This window comes from Anthonomus grandis, chromosome 7 (assembly GCF_022605725.1).
Source record: "Anthonomus grandis grandis chromosome 7, icAntGran1.3, whole genome shotgun sequence".
Lineage (NCBI taxonomy): Eukaryota > Metazoa > Arthropoda > Insecta > Coleoptera > Curculionidae > Anthonomus > Anthonomus grandis.
This window is the reverse complement of record NC_065552.1, coordinates 8,750,446-8,766,698: the sequence shown is the minus strand read 5'-3', so window position 1 is coordinate 8,766,698 and position 16,253 is coordinate 8,750,446. Positions and strand designations below refer to the sequence as shown.

General features: G+C 33.9%; 2 long non-coding RNA genes across 2 annotated transcripts in view; one reads left to right on the top strand and one right to left on the bottom strand.

The window, feature by feature from the left end:
* Nucleotides 1-16,253, top strand: part of LOC126738513 (uncharacterized) — a 155,459-nt gene that overhangs the window by 82,554 nt on the left and 56,652 nt on the right. The window lies entirely within an intron of this gene.
* LOC126738512 (uncharacterized) overlaps nt 7,601-16,253 on the bottom strand; it is a 35,545-nt gene continuing 26,892 nt past the window's right edge. Inside the window, exon 3 of the long non-coding RNA XR_007661358.1 lies at nt 7,601-7,771. This is a non-coding gene — a long non-coding RNA (uncharacterized LOC126738512). The remainder of the gene's footprint in view (nt 7,772-16,253) is intronic.

The window sequence follows — 16,253 nt, the reverse complement described above, 5'->3', positions numbered from 1 at the left end:
TTTCTCGGCACTGCAATTCATTTTGTCATGCCCTTTAGATATTTGAAATAATTTTTTATATATTCAGGCTTTCAGAATAATTTTTTATTTCTTCCATTACAAACATTTTTTTAGGTATTTCAAGCGAATTACTGTTCAGCTATAAACATTGGATATAAATATTAATGTCTCTTGAAATTATTTCGCATGTTTTCATTTCAAATAATTATCCAAGAAATCATCGGCATTTGTTATGCCCTCTTAGTGTTGGAATTAATTTTTCATTTTAAGTGTCTTTTGATGGATTTTAAAAAAAATTTAAAATTTATTAAATCAGTCTTACAGAATCATTTGGTATGTCGTCCAACAATTTGTTGCAAAATATTCATTCAAAAAAATTGTCAACATTTTACAAAACATGTTAAAAAATTCACGAAGATACTTGGCCTCTCTTCTCCCTTCTCTCCTCTGATGAGCTGCCAGATGACGTCTTGTATATGGATTAAGTATCGCGAGATACGAGGTCTGGCTATTAAATAACGAGGCTGGTTACGAAAAAGGGTTTTATTATAAAAATTATTATACATTCGAATGCTCCCCTTCAATATACTCCCCTCCCTTCGCCACACATCTTTCCATACGTTTTTTCCATTGAGCGAAGCAGTGCTGGAAGTCTTCTTTGGTGAGGGCCTTTAGGAGCTCTGTCGTGTTTTGCTTTACCGCTTCCATCGACTTAAATCGGGTCCCTTTCAAAGCAGATTTTATCTTCGGAAACAAAAAATAGTCGCACTGGGCCAAATCTGGCAAAAACGGCGCGTGTTCGAGCACTGGAGTGCGCTTACCGGCCAAATACTGCTTCGCAGATAGCGCGTTATGGGCAGGTGCGTTGTCCTGGTGCAAAATCCACGAGTTGTTTTTCCACAACTCGGGCCGTTTCTTACGCACTCGTTCTCGCAGTATTACAAAAACTGACAAATAGTAAGTCTGGTTGACAGTTTGACCCTCTGGAACCCATTCAGTCATCGCGATACCGTTAATGTCGAAAAAAACGAACAACATTGCCTTGAATTTTAATTTGGACATCCTTGCTTTTTTTGTTCTGGGCGATTTAGGCGTCTTCCAATGCATCGATTGCTGCTTGGTTTCAACATCGTATTGAAAAATCCACGTTTCGTCGCAAGTAATAATGTTTTTCATCAGTTCGGGATATTCTTCTAACCTTTCAAGGAAATCTGAGCAGACCTGTTGATGCAAGAGCTTTTGGTCAGGAGTCAGGTTTTTTGGCACCAACTTCGCACAGACTATTGTCATGTGTAATTCCCCATGCAAAATTTTTCTAACCGTTTCTTTATCGGCGTTTACAGCCTCGGCAATCATCCGGGTGCTCATTAGACGATCTGCACGCACAATTTGGTTGATTTTGGTCACTGTTTCCAGAGTTGAAACTGTGACAGGGCGACCTGAGCGCTGGTCATCTTCAGTGCTCTCTCGGCCCTCACTAAAGCACTTACACCACTCAAAAACACGCGCACGAGAGAGAGAATTTTCCCCATAGACCTCTTGCAATAATTTATAGCACTCAGTCGGAGTTTTTTTTAATTTAACGAGAAATTTAGGATTGATGCATTGCTCTTGTTTTTCGTCACACATGGTTTTTGGCACAAGAAAAAAACACGTTTGTTTCAAACCGCTACTGCACGAATACTATAATAGTGACGAAAACGTGTTTTGGTACGTGCATAGACAAGATATCTGGATACCCAACACACTACTCGTTTTTTTCTTCACCCGTATAGAGCGCCCTCTAGGCACGCAGTCTCGTTATTTAATAGCCAGACCTCGTAGTCATCTTTTTCATTATTTTTTAATAATTACCCTGCGTTTAAAGACAAATAAAAAAAATTAATTTGAATTTGAAACGATGATAAGGTAAAACACCCTGTATCGAATCATACATTTCATATGATAAGTCTATCAAGTTTGTCACGTGACCGCTACCTGTCAGCATAAAATTTATACGGCAATTATTTTAGACGAGTGCCCGATGGGGGTCGACACCATGCCATGTGGCATATTGCTACCACCCCCATTCCGGTCGTTTGTTTTTTTGACGGATTTATATCCTGTTACCCCTAAAAAAAACATCGGCCGAAGTTAAGAGGTCGGTAATTAGGATAAGAGCTCCTAAAATATGGACGGTAATTGACATTATGGATGTTTTAAAAAGTGTTTGCGTTCCTGACAATTACCCGAATTTCTAAAGAGACCACGTCGGAAAATTTCGATACTTTGTGACTCTTTGTTTCAGCGAACCTGAATGAAGGACAGAATAAAAAAAGGAACAAACGTTTGCTCCCAATTTAAAAGAGTTTTGTCAATTCCTTAATCAAAACTCCGACCGCTGGTCGCATAATTTTTTTGATTTCGCTTTCGGTCCTTCGACCATTTGAACCGGTAGAGTAAGTAAATGAAAAAAAGTTGTCGTGGGTAACAGAAACTAAAAAAATTATTAATAATAGATAAAGGAAACGCGATAAAATTAATTCTGTACTTGTCTGTATCTTTCAGAAATGGAGAATTTCATTCATTTAAACTTTAACATACATCTAGGCTAGTGAGGTCATAAAGACACAAAATATAGAAACATAAATATATTGAAAGCTAATATAAGGATTATATTAAATTTTAGTGTCATATGAAAGCTAATAGGTTTTTTTTTTAAAAAAGGTTATTACCAGTTTTCTTGTAAATACTACTGTTTTCAAGTTATTGAGTGGTTTTTCAATTGGTTGAAAAAATCTTGAAATTTTTAAACGCTTTAGAAAAGTCTCAATATATTTAGAACTCATTTGACGATTTTATTAACTTTAGTTTCGTATGAAAGGTGATCAAAAAAAGTTTCACGACATTCCTTGTGAAAACAATCGTTTCTGAGTTATTGACTAGTTTTTCAAGTGATCGAGTGAGAAAAGCTTCATACTGTCAAAGGATTTGTACAAATTTAAATATTTTGCAAACTTATTTAACGTTTTTCATAACTGAATAAAAGTTTCATACAAAAGCTGATGAGTTTCTTCACTAAAAGTTTATTCAGATTCTTTAGTTCCAGTAGGCAGTTCCACATTAGCTTCGATGTCACGCTAAGGAGTGCTATTAGAGCTGTCACATATTATTAGGATCTTCTTGTTATTGTAGATATTCCTGTTCCAGTTCCTCACGAATCCTACGGAACTTCGAAGGATGCGTTGGTGGGTGCGTATCGTTGAGCGTTGTTAATTTTACGTCAGTCTAATAAGAGTATTATGCTCCTTCAATTATAAAAGTAATAATAGAAAGTATTAATTATAAATGAGTGCGAAGTTTAATAAATAATAAATACAAGTGCAATTTAAGCTTTTATTTAATCCTTTAATGAAATACAATGTAAATGCGAGAAATAGCAAATAGAACCAGTGCAAGTTTAATTGAAGTTAGCATAAAAGGTGAAGGTACACTACAACCTATAAGATCTATTGTGTGCCCCTTTCTAATTACTGCTTGATGTTAGTCTCAAGGTAAAATACTTCCTACTTTAAACTCACTTCGTTATTTTGACGACTTTAATGATGGAAAATACTTTTTGAACTTTATAGTTTATAGTTTCCGTACGCAGTTACTTGATGTTTTGGGGTCTCCTCCTCTTCCCCGCAGGATCTGCATTCACTTGCCTGTTCTAGTTTTAATTTCCAGTGGTGTTCGCTAAGGTGACAATACTCCATTAAAAAAAGGTTCCAATCTCACAAATTAGGAGGCGGAACCCTTTCTTGCCAAAATATTGGCTTCTTTAATAATGCCTGTGTGCTCAGATACCCAAAATATTGTAACTTTATTTTTCTTTGCTAGATGATTAGGTTTCCATAAACAGTCTATTACTGTCGGTAAAGACTGCGATGTCCTGCTTGAGAGGTCCTCCTCTAGGATTAATTAGGCGCATATTTCTATAGCTTGTATTTCGGCTTGAAAGATACCAATGTGTTTATCCAGCGACTCTGAGTATTTGGTGCCAGGCACGAATACTCTTGTTCCTATGTCGAATACCATTTGATGGAATTCGATTTAAGTAAGTGGGTAGCTTTTCCAATTATCCAGTCACTTTTGCTATTAATTTTTGTAGTGAAATTCCTCACAAAAAAATATTCCCTAGGTATATCGTTCTTGGGAAGATCGAATTTCATGCTGTTCGAATACCTGACTAATCTAAACATGGCCATTTTAGCAGCGACCTCTACTGCCAAATGAAGAGATTCAAAGCCAACTGTATCCTATGTAATGCCGTAGGTGATTTATTATTATGGTGCACATCCGTCGCAGCATTTTGGGAAAAAATCCCTAGGTATCGATCATAATGGCTTTAGTAACTTAATTAATTGTAATTTCTAGATATTCATTCTTCTAATAAGTTTTCTATCCAGTGCCACTCCAAGATATTTTATTATATTAGATGTATAAACAAGTTGTTCGTCCAGGTAGATATCCCAGATGGGTTGCACTTTCCGTTTATGAGTGGATGATACAATGGGTTGTTATACTGATTTATATTATTCTTTCGTATATGTCTCGGCTTTTTTGTATGAGATCGTACGATGTGCTTCTATAATATAACTATAATAGCACATCTTATGCAGGTCATTGCATAGTTTGGTATTATTTGAAGTAGTTTATCGACTGTTAGACTCCATATTAAGGGTGAGGTGCTGATGGTCTGTTCACCCACAGTTATCTTGCGTGTGACAAGCATTTGACAAATCCACCGATTATGATTTTGGGACGCTTCCTTAAGGTCATAGAGTGGTCCATTTGTCACCACATTCTACAGAAGAGGGGACAATATATCTCCACGAGAGCATCCCTTGTTGCTCGGGCTTCGATTTTCTTGCTAAGAAATTCGCTGGCCACTAAGCTGCTTTTAAACAATCCGCACCTGTAAGTCGTTGCATCAATTCTAAATCTCCTTGCGGCTTTTGTTAGAGATTTAAATGATGTAAGTAAATGCGTGTCCTGTATGTTCAGAAAGGCGGTTAGCAGGGATCTATTTTTTGTCCAGAGTCTTCTTTAGTATAGAACTTCTCTATTGTGTACGTACATTGGCCTTGAAAAAGACGGTCAATTAAAGATTCTTTCCTAATGTGTATGTCCAGGAGTTTCTTAAGAGTCTTTAGAGCAAATGATGAGACTAAGCTGGTCTGAAGGATTTTACCTGAAAATGGTCTGCTTTTCTAGAGTAGGGTGTAAAGGGTACTCTGACTGACTGCCACTGTATTTCTTCTAAATGCAGGACAAATTTTGTACAAAAAATATTTCTTTAGCTCTCACTCACTCTTATGGAAAGTGGATGAAAAAACCAGAAAGTTTGTCTCCAATTAATAATTGAGCTCCTTTATTAGGGAAAGAAAGCAGGTCAACAGAATTTGTTAAATATTTTCATTAATGAACAAAAACAGCTGATACAAAGCATAAAATAAGGCTTAAGACAAAGATAAAAATATACAGGGTAGTCCAGTTTAAACGTCATTAATTTTAATACGTGATAGAAAATTAAAAAAAAAATAGACTTTCATAAATATAAAATTTTTCGCAGAAATGTTTAATAACAAATTTACAGGGTGTTAGAGTTAAGAATAATTATTTATTTATTTATCATAACTTTTAAGCTACTAGCACATTTTTAATTAAATTTCGCATGCAGGTTATTGTAGTGAATTGTCAATTATTGATAAAAACCAATTTATAAAAATATTGCCAGTGGCGTAACCTACGAAGGGATTTGGTCCTTTTTTGCCTTAAATCTGCGAGGTGATAAAATATTTTTTCATTAGAAGTCAGCTGTTAGATTCTCCATTTTTGAACTTCTTTTTAAATTTTCTATCACGTGTTAAAATTAATGACGTTTAAACTTGGCCAAATCCCTCCACATGTTACGCCACTGGTAATTTTTTTAAAAAAATGGCTTCATCAGTAATTGACAATTCACTACAATAACCTGCATGCGAAGTCTATTTTTTTTTAAATTCTCTATCACGTATTAAAATGAATGATGTTTAAACTGGACCACCCTGTATAATTATTTACTTATAAGAAAATTTACTAAAAGGTAGGAAGCGATCACTAAGGACTCGAGGAACATCGGAAAGGTTTAAGGTCATTAGGTTTCTGAACGACTTAACGTATGTCAATATTAGAAAGCTGTCCATATTAGTTGAACCAAGTAGAAAGAAGTAAGAAGAAGTTAGAAGATAGTAGGTTAAATGATATTGACGCTTTAAAAAATTACTGAACTCATTTTAAAATTTATGAAGGTAATATACGATGTAATTGAATGTTAAGATGACTTTCAGGACATCGTAAATAAATAGATTGAGGAGAATTATTAATCCCAGTATCTATGATTTTAAAGAATCCCTCCATCGATCTTTTGATCATAAGATGATACACATGTATCTGCGCTAAATAAAAAAATCAAAATTTCTTAAAACATCATTTTCTGAAAATTTTGATCAATAAAACCAAAAAAAGGTGCAAAGATCAAAAAAGTTGTTATATATTAGATTCTCTTTTTTTTCTTATTTGCAGACGTTGTCGGACATAACATCATCTTTATGCCTAATCCCTATATTCCGTTGACCCCCGCTTGGCAGGGTAGTAATCCCCCGCTGAGTGAAGGAAGCGTTCTCTATTTATCTGGACGCCAGGAAGCATTATTTTAAAAAGTTTTATATGAATCTCGTGCGAGATGCGGCCGCAGGATATCAATAATAAGGACGTGCCCTGCGTCCTGCATCATTTTTTCATAGGACGGGAGAATATTTCAGCGACGGGATTTACTGGCTTTATTCCGCAAAGTTTATAATCCGTGAACAATACAATGAAATTTTGATGATTTCGCTTTATACATTTTTGGGTTATTTATTGAGAAAGTTTAAAAATAATAACCGGATATAAAAATGGGGGAAGAGGGTAAGTTTAAGTAATTTTTTGGTAATAATGCTTGGTTCAAAGCTGATACCAAAGATTCTAAAGGTCGGTAACTTCTAGAGGATTTTGAAATAGATTTTGCTTTAATTAAAAAATATAATATTCATTTTTTCTGTACAGAACTTTGCAACTTGTTGCAAACTTGAGCTCATTCCAGTTACATAGATAAAAATTGAACAAAAAAATTTAATACATCATACAGGTAAATAATTGTGTTTCCATTGCAATTCCAACGAACAACAATTAGTGGTATTAATTCTGTTCCATAACAAGGTCTGTCCCGTTGGTGGTTCAAGCAAATTGCGACACATGTTTCTAGGTCGGGTTCTTATGATGACTCAAACAAATCATAATAATAATAATAAAAATAATAATAATAATAATAATAATAATAATGTGTTTTATTTGCCACTCATGTAAACGATACTATTTAACGGATTTATTTAACATCTTTAATTATGTCTATTTACCAAAATGGCAAGAAGGAGGTTAAAAAATAATTTTAAAATAATACAGGTTTAACCCCCTGTCAAAGTAAATCACAAAACTCAAAAAGAAAAAACAAAATAATAAGTTCAAATTATCTATAAATATACATATTTACAAAATAATACCATATTAAAATAATATCATATTTAAATAATGCAATGTTAAAATAAATAGGAGAATACAATTGGTTACTTTTCCTGAGAGACAGGCATCGTCTCGGTAGTTCCAATTGATAAACACCGCCTCCCGGTGGTCCAGAAATACCCTGCTAAGGAGTCGGCCCACGATCTAACTATGGAAGCAACACAAATAACTAATAAAATTACAAAATTCACAATTCAAAAAAAAAAGAATTTTTACAAAATACGATAAAAAGAAGAGAAGATGAAAAAACTAACTTAAGAATAGACCCTAAAATTTACTTAATATATGCGCTCTCAAGTACACGTTTTTACATCATTTGATAATTTGTTGAATTCACTTAAACCTATACATATAGAGGTTGAAAGAGGCTCTATATGTATAGGTTTAAGTGAATTCAACAAATTATCAAATTATGTAAAAACGTGTACTTGAGAGCGCATATATTAAGTAAATTTTAGGGTCATAATAAGGTCATAATTATCCGTCTGAGTACATCTATTAACCCTAATAAAATCCTCATAATTTCCGGTTTTATAATTGTGGACATCACGAAGAATGTTTTAATTTATCACATATATATTTTGGCAAAATGTCTCTTTTTAATATGAATATAAATAAGTTAATATTAAAAACAATTCTTTGCTAAATGGATGACAAACTTAGAATATGTAACATAGTCTTGATAGGTGTATAGCGGTTACATTTTAGGGTCGTTCTCATAGCCCTATTTTGAATGTTCTAGAGTTGCTGAACTTTATGCTGTGGTAAGTTATTTAGTAGTGTTGAACAAAACTGTATGTGAGGAAGTGCAAGGGCATTATATAGCGAAAGATTGGTAGATTGCTAGATTTTGACCTATTCTAACAAACTAATATTAAACCTGAGTCCAAAATTGTACTCAAGTACTCAATATTCTTATTAAACACCAATTTTTCTCCATTTATTATGATATCTATATTATTTATATCTACTGAACTCATTTTAAATTTTTAAGTAAATACGCAACATTTAGATTTTGTTGTATTTAGGCTAAGTTTATAGGCAATAATATTAATTAATAAGTTCACTATTGATATCTGAGACTATTTGACCTAGATTTTTGCCAATAATATATAACATTGTATCAATAGCAAATAATACAATATTTGATTTTTTAAACAGCATAACCATATCATTAATGTATAACAAAAACAACAATGGACCGAGCACAGTTCCCTGAGTCATACCATATTTAACACTTACTGCTTCAGATATACAATTTTTATATTTAACTCTTTGAACTCTAGCGGATAAGTGCATTAAACTAATTTAAGACATTATGCGTAATCCCCATATATTCTAGTTTTCTTAACAATATATCCCTATCTATAGTCTCAAAGACTTTTTTAAATTCCTAAAATATCGCCAGTACAAAATTACCAGAATCTATAGCCTGAAAAAAATCATCACAGATATGTATGACAACAGATTCACGGAAACCCGATTGATTCGAAACCAATATTTGATTTTTATTGCAGAATTAAATTAACTGCTTCTTCACGCACACCTCAAGTATCTTATTATAAATTGGCACTGTGTTGATTTGCCGAAAGTCACTATGGCACTTTGTATTTTGCATCTTGGGTACCGGAAATACAGTTGACAATTTTCAGGACTCCGGGAAGATACCATTGGTTAATGATGTATTGATAATATCTAAAATTCAGTCTCCAGTAAAACACATCACAAAGAACTTTCTTAGAAATCCCACTTTTGCCTACACTTTTCAGGTTTTTCAAAATGTCTTTTAATTTGGTCATTGTTATTTTTTCAAAAGTTGTTAAGAAATTATTGGTGGCTGGAATTCTAGAATTATGAATTTTTTAAGAATATTTCTTCTATTTTGATAAATTGTCACCAAAAAAAACGTTATTTTTCCTCGATTTTATCAAGAACTGTCCTTTTATATAATATGTCTCTTTCATGCATCATATTTCTAATATTGGTAGTAATCCATTTTTTGTCAAGGGATTTCTGCTTATTAACAATTTTTGATATGGGAGACATCTTATTTAGGATTGTAGTGACATCTGAGACAAAAGTATCTGCTATTAGATTAACATTAGATATATTGTTAGTCCAACGTATTTTCAACAATTCTTCTTGTAATTTATTACTCATATGTTACAAGGATCTTCTAAATTTAATTATGTTGGTATTTTGTTTATTTTGCTAAACAAGAGTAACATACAAAATTGAGAGATCACTAATTTTTGGTGTCTAAAAATAATAAAAAAACAATATATGTTTATTATTGGTTACAATGTAGTCAATTAGTGTCTGACTTCTAGGAGTTATTCTAAACAGTTGGAGTCTGAACAATTTGGCTAAAATCATAGGAGCTTATAATGCTTTTAATTTTGTCAGCAATAAAGAAGTATTTAAGCAGATCAAAGTTAAAGTCACCCATGACAATATTTGTGTCATTAAAGTCACTGATTGGGTTCACATAATCATCAAATAATTCAATAAAGTGAGCGTCCTGGTTTTGGGGTGAATGATAAATGACAGAGCACAAAAATTTTATACCAATCGAGAATATTTCCAAAGATAATAGCCATAAATGTTTATCAATACTCCGTACACTTTTAGCCTTTTATTTAATATCATTTCTTATAAGAGCTAATACTCATCCGGTTCTATTATTATTTGTAGTGCATCTCCTTATCCTATACCCATCAATTCTAAGTTCACATAGTTCGATTTCCTCTGACACATGGGTCTCGCTTAATAACAATATCCTAGGTTTTTAATCATTAAGTAATATCATAATACTATCTTTATTGCTCAGGTAGCCCTGGCAGTTTAAATCAACTTTATCCAAGCTTAACACAATATTTAAATCTACTACGCTCAATTTAAATTTTTTTATCAGCTCGTCTGCAAAGATCACCACTCATAATTTGTAAAAATATTAAAATAACTTAACCCCGAAAAGTCGTCATTTCGATTACAGAAAATCAGATAAGCATAGAGTAGTCTGTTGTTAATCATATCCAGTAACTGATCTCTTAGGGAGGGAGCCATTATGAAAGATATTCTGAATGGCGCGGCGTAAGAGTTTTGCAGTAAATCTTGAATCTTTTGTCTTTCAGCATTGCTTTGACTCACTTGACAAACCTTATACTTATAGCTAGGTTTTTCAGTGCCTTATTAAAAGTCAACACTATTTTATTGATAAATACTAAAAATGTGTGGGCTAGATTTCGACATGACGATCTATCTACCAGTGCAGCATAAATCTTCTAGCTTACTTAGCCTCATTTTACTTCTTAATTTTGTGGTTACGAGGCTTTTATGTTAAGTTTCAAGTGCCAAATACTTTGAGCGTCATGACTTTTCTACTTAACATAAGCGACATTATCATAATTGCTTCTTATAGTTTCTAAGGATAACTTTAAAATCTTTTGAATTGCTTTGGTTATATTGGTTTCTTCAAGATTTTCCTTTGATTCTTTAACTGGTGAATGATGTTCCATAGATGTTCTTTGACTTTAATTTTTAGTTTATTATCATGAATAGCTTTTTGTCTTCTATTCTTTTTAAAGTTTTAACTTTGGTCAACTAACTTTCGAAGTTTTCCTAAGTTTCCTTGGTTTATCTTGAATCTTTGCAACGTTGTGCTTATCAATTAAGAAATGTTTATTTTTTCTTCCAACTCTTTTGTTAATGTCTTGTAGGTCATTCCATAATTATTTATCAAGTATCTGTTGCAATCGTTTTACTTTATCTATTCTATTGGACCCTTTTGTGTATCTTCTTGATCAAGATTCTTAGGAACTAAGCGACAGACAAATTAAATGGACACTATTAAGCAACTGATTGCGGAAATGTTGTGTTAAATTTGAATTTGATTCACGTTGAATTTGTTTTTAATAGGCAGCCAAGAAAGCATAGATATAACGACAGATGAATTAATCTAGTAAAGGATCTTAGAAAGTGCTCAAAGTACGCAGATGGTCCTTTTGATACTGATTTCTGCGTGATCATACTAGGAATGTTTGAAATCCAGTGTGATGCCTGAAAATCGTACTGTCCTAGGGTAATTTAGCTGCAAGCCTCCCAGAGATACAGTGAGTGATGTGCCTAAGTTATGTACCCTTGTGAAAAGGAGATTTGCTTGAGGTTAATCCTAAGCACCTCAGAGAGGCACCATCGGTTTGCTCGAGTTTTAAGTTAATATTATTAGATTATCTGGATTATTTATTAAATGATAAACCAAGTATAGTTATCAGTTCTTCTTCTTTTTCTCTCAGTGTTCCCGCGCCTATCTGGACGTGTCCGTGCCTTTTATTGGGTATTTTAGTCATAATTATAATAGGATAAGGATAGCATTTAGGATAGCGGTTATTTAAGCATGGTTGATGTTTGTTCGCATTAGGCAATTGTTTGTGTTATTGTATGCATAAGCTATTGGGTGTGCACTATGTTTGGTTGCAATGGTGGTTCAGTGGTATTAAGAAATTTACTATTTGGTTCACTGAGTTGGAGAGAGACTTGGCCAATATAGTTTGAATATTTACTGGTCCCAAGAATTCTTCACATGCCTTTTTTTAGTTCAGATTACATTGTTGTTTTCTAAATACACACTCAAATAATATAAGGTCCAGACTTTCATCCTGTCCGCATATAGAGTTAGGGTTCTCTTTTACACGAATTCTGCTTACATGCGGCGGTATACAGCAGTAACCGGTTCCCATTCTTATTACTGTGGTGATATAGTCCTTGCTGTTTTATTCGGAGTTGCTGTACCATGGTGTTTTTTCCTGTATGTGTCTCTCTTTCCTAGTAGCTAGTTTGCATTTAGTTATTCCTATTTATCCCATACTTTTCTTTTGAAGAGTCCTAGAAACTTCGTATAATGTATAATAACATAATAAGTGTAATGTAAACTGTGTCTTTATAAAGTTCTGTGCTGGATATTGCTTCCAGTGCATGTAGGGAAGCTGTGACTTTAGCTAGTGAATTTGTTTTGTTAGTGGTTAATTTCTCTTATAGCTATTCTTTCTACTGTATATATGGGGGTAAAGTCAGTTAAACGTTAACTGTATTTAATATTGCGTGAGCTGGAATATATGCCATACCCGCATGTATGGTCCAGTAGGTTGGCTGATGCATCCGTAAATTATCAGGCAGTGATGATTTAGTGTCTCTACTATGATTTGATAGATTTCTCTCTCGTTTTAGGTGTCTGTTCTAGTGGAGTTTTTTCTTACTGGATTTTATTTTATATGGGAAGTTATAGTATTTCAGCCCTCTGTATAGAATTGATGTAATCGAGTGCCTCATGCATTATTACTGGAATGGGATGCTTGGTCCAATAGGTTGGTTCCTAGCTTAGGGTGCCATAGAATGCTAACAGTTTGCCAAGGATTTTGTCTTTCTGCCTTGCTAATAATTCGCCTGAGAACTTAAAGGCCAGCCAGATTCGTGTTTTTGGTAGGGGCATTTCCGCAACTTCTGATCGAAGAGCACAGATTGGAGTGGATTTTATGCATTCTGTGACTATTCTTAGTGCCTGGTACTGTAATCTATTCAACTTTTGCCAGTTTCCTTTGATGGTTTTACAGATGCATATTCTTCCATATTCAGAAAACTTAACATTTCTACTTAACAGTTGTATTTATTGTTCTAATGTCATCTGAATAAAGTAATGGGCAGCATGTTTATCCTGGAATTCCTCAGAGGCTCCTATGTAGGCCAGATGAATAAGGCGTTTGGTATTTGCCTCAGACTCTTGTAAAGTTTACTCAACTTTTTGATGTCAAGATTTTACTTGAGATTGGTACAGCTGGTTTCGATTTTGGTCGTCAAATCTTCTCTCTAGGGATATTTTGACTCATAGTCTCATTGGTGAGAAGCTGGTACCGTCTGGAGCAACTCCAAGTCCGATACTCGAAGAGCTACCATCAAAGAAGTTGCTTTATCTTATCATTCCAGTTAAACGTCGGAGGCTTTATATTTTGTGAGATACTATGAGAGTTCAATCTTATCGATGGCTGCCTTTTTATTTGGGAGATTTCGCATTGTAAGTTGTTTACACAGTCGCTTACGTCATCTATCTCGTTTCCTATTTTTTGTTGTTCTTCCAGAATGTAATCAAAATTACATTATCGGTAGGTCATATAATTCCGGTCATACATATTACAAAATTAAAACAAATTATAAATCAAATCTTATCTAAATTACAAAATATATCGTTATCTTATCCAAAGAAGTAAAGACCTTAAATGCTATGCGTAGATGGTTGTCTAAAACTACTGTTAAATAGCCAGTACCCAATGCCATCTATGGATACCTGAACAAGGGCGTACTAGCGATTTTTATGTTTCGCCATTTTATGAGTAAAATGAAATATTGAGATTGTTATATATGAAATTATTTAAACGCAACATTGATATATGTTATAACTTTGTGTGGCAAAATGCAGTTTCATCCTACTTATGACATCACTGTTACAAATTTCCCATGGGTTCAATAAATAAGCACACTTGAACACTAAACTTTTATTCACTACTTCATTTATATTCACTTGCTATTTCTAATCACTTATTGATTATTTAGCATACTCAAATCACAACTCTACATTGAAAACCTGAAACCCTATATATACCCATTAATATTCTTCTACTAATTTCGACAATTTGGAAAGAGTTCGGTGCCAATTTTTAAATTATTTAAGTTTTAGAACTGATGGTTAATATCCAGATATCGGTCATCCTCATAAAATTTTGGTGTAAAAACGCAAAAGAAAATTGCATATATGGTGTTTTAAACGAGGAAAGGAAAATAGGACATCAGTTTTCAACATTCTCGTAGACCATTTACCAATTGACATTCAGTGAAAATTCATTTCAATTCAAAACATTCATATTGCTAAGACAGATTATTCCCTAAATATTCACAGATTATTCAGTGGGTGAATATTCATGGAATTTATTGTTGCTACCCACCCAACTTAACCCTCCATTCTTCTTCTCACAATAATTCTGCTTCGATTTCGCCGTTCATTCATTAACCTCTCGCTGACTATCATAAAAACACAGACACGATAAGCTGAACGCATCGGAGCTCCTTCAAACTTATTCGCGCCCCTTTTTCGCAGCTAGGGACTGCTCCACCCCGCCCCGCGCCCTTCCCTTCCCAATTCCCCACTTCTCCCCGCTCTAACCTTCCCTCCCCATCTGCACATTCTTCGGTCCACGCGCTGAGCTGCAGCCAGACGAGAGGGTGAATCTTTCCGATAGCAGACGATGTTGTCAGATTGTAGAAAATATGTTAAAATAGACCTCATTTGTTAGTTAAGATAGTAGATATACTCACTAAACCTTTAATCAGATAAAATCAAGAGCATTGGGTAGATTCAGGTAGAAACTTTATTATCAATCAGAATATCAGAATGAAACCTCTTTACTCTTTGATTGAAATACTTTCCTTAACATTGGCATATTACTTTAATTTGTTCTGTCGAGTCTTCAATGCAGGTTGATGGTAAAATCATGATACCTTTCGGATCATTTTCTTTCGGGCTTAAGAAACTTAAACTAAATGAACTTTTTCTGTGATAGACTTCCTTGAAGTACTTTGATGTTGATGCTTCTGTTTTGATTTTAATGTTTATGTAGCTACATCCGAGCTGGTTACTTCTTAACAGTCGTTTGTTATCGACCATAAGCTCAATTCAATATAAATATATGTTCTCTCCAATTTTTGCGGAAAAAAAAATGATCTTGTAGGGATTTAGCTACATATACTTAAATAAGGTCTGCGCCTCAGCAATATTTAAAATTCAATACCTGGCTGGCAACCCCGCTATCGATTGACACGCGGCTATAAGGGCAGCCCAATCAAACCCTGTGCGTGACAACTCTCACTCTCCGGGCCCTTTTTGCATCCCTTCGTTCCTTATGCGCCTTATTGTGACCTCTTCGACCACCCCGCACGTCCCCTCTTTCACCCAAGCGCTATACGGTCGAGACGTGTTTCCGCTTTCCGTTCTGGCGTTCGCTACCCTTTTTGTCTCCCTATTTCGTATCCCTTTTATTCCTGATGTGGTCCTTTGCTCCCCCCACCCCACCCTTCCATCACTCTTGCCAAAATTTTTCTTATATTATAACGGAATTGGATGAATGTGATGATTTTCTTTTGGAAGATTTATAAGTTTTAATGTTGTTTACATTAATTTAGTTGAAAAATTTACATAGTATTTCTTAAAATTGGTTTTAGTTTTTGTTATTTAAAAGAGTTGAGTCTATAGTCTTAAAGTGCTACAAGAGCTTTGGGTGTTATTCTCTTTAGATTCTTAGCTGCTAAGCACAATTAGTGTCTTCATGTTTCAGCCTTTTTCTTGTTTAAAATAGTTTTCTTAGTTTAAATAAACCCTTCTGTACTCTCGGTTATTTTCGGTTTACCTAGTCCATTATTTTTAAACTTACTACAAGATAGTTACATAGATTGAACCTAAGTTCTATATATCAATGGCTTAAACTGCAAACCATCTAACTCCAAAAAGGGTAATTTTATAGGATAAAAGTAATTTTAAGCACTCAACGTAAAAATAGGAAGGCTTTTTTTTGATCATCTTAGTGTTA